The sequence below is a fragment of the Pongo abelii genome, chromosome X (genome assembly GCF_028885655.2).
Source record: "Pongo abelii isolate AG06213 chromosome X, NHGRI_mPonAbe1-v2.0_pri, whole genome shotgun sequence".
NCBI classification, from domain to species: Eukaryota; Metazoa; Chordata; class Mammalia; order Primates; family Hominidae; genus Pongo; species Pongo abelii.
This window is the reverse complement of record NC_072008.2, coordinates 47,727,886-47,729,031: the sequence shown is the minus strand read 5'-3', so window position 1 is coordinate 47,729,031 and position 1,146 is coordinate 47,727,886. Positions and strand designations below refer to the sequence as shown.

The 1,146-nt window shown below is 40.7% G+C and overlaps 1 non-coding gene across 1 annotated transcript; it reads left to right on the top strand.

The window, feature by feature from the left end:
* The first annotated feature begins 784 nt into the window (after positions 1-784).
* LOC112131092 (U6 spliceosomal RNA) lies at positions 785-891 on the top strand. Its single transcript, XR_002913240.1, has one exon. It is a non-coding gene; the product is annotated as a U6 spliceosomal RNA (small nuclear RNA).
* Positions 892-1,146: the final 255 nt, after the last annotated feature.

The window sequence follows — 1,146 nt, the reverse complement described above, 5'->3', positions numbered from 1 at the left end:
TGTAGAGACGAGTTCTTGCTATGTTGCCCAGCCTGGTCTCAAGCTCCTGGGCTCAAGTGATCTTTCTGCTTTGGCCTCCCAATGTGCTGGGATTACAGCCATGAGCCACCGTGTGCCTGGTGGTGTTGTATTCTTGAAAATTGCTGGTCGGGTGTGGTGGCTCACGCCTGTAATCCTAGCACGTTGGGAGGCCGAGGCGGGAGGATCACTTGAGCCCAGGACTTCAAGACCAGCCTGGACAACATGGAGAAACCCTGTCTCCACAAAAAATACAAAAATTAGCCGGGCATGGTGGCAGGTGCCTGTAGTCCCAGCTACTCAGCAGGATGAAGTGGGAGGATCACCTGAGCCCGGGAGGTCAAGGCTGAGATGAACCCAGATTGCACCACTGCACACCAGCTTGTGCAACAAAGTGAGACTCTGTCTCAAAAAAATAAATTAATTAATTAAATATAATAAATTGCTAAGATAATAGATTTCAAGTACTCTCACAAAAACATGATAAATATGTGAGGTAATGCATGTTAATTAGCTCAATTTAGCCATTCCACAATGTATATATATTTCAAAACGTTATGTTGTACTCTCTCTCTCTCTCTCTCTCTATATATATACACACACACACACACACACACACACACAATTTTTGGCCATTTTAAAATTTTAATTAAAAACAAATTGCCAGAATACAATAGAAAATTACACATTATACTAAGAACCAAGAAAATCACAACTTGAATACGAAAAGATAACCAACTCACGCCAACATCAAGATGACTCAGATGTGCTCACTTTGGCAGCACATACACTAAAACTGGAATGATACAGAGAAGATTAGCATGGCCCCTGTGCAAGGATGACATGCAAATTAAAAAAATTTTTTTTTGTTTAAAGATGACTCAGATGATGGAATTATCTGACAAGGGTTTTAAAGCAGCCATCATAAAAAGTTTCAGCAATCAACTACAAATTCTACAAATTCTCTTGGAACAAATAAGAAAACAGAAAAATCCCAGCAAAGAAATAGAAATTATTAATACAAAAAAATGGAAATATAGAACTGAGAAGGGCAATAACAGAAATAAAAACCATGGCCGGGGGCAGTAGCTCACACCTGTAATCCCAGCATTGGGAGGCCGAGGCGGG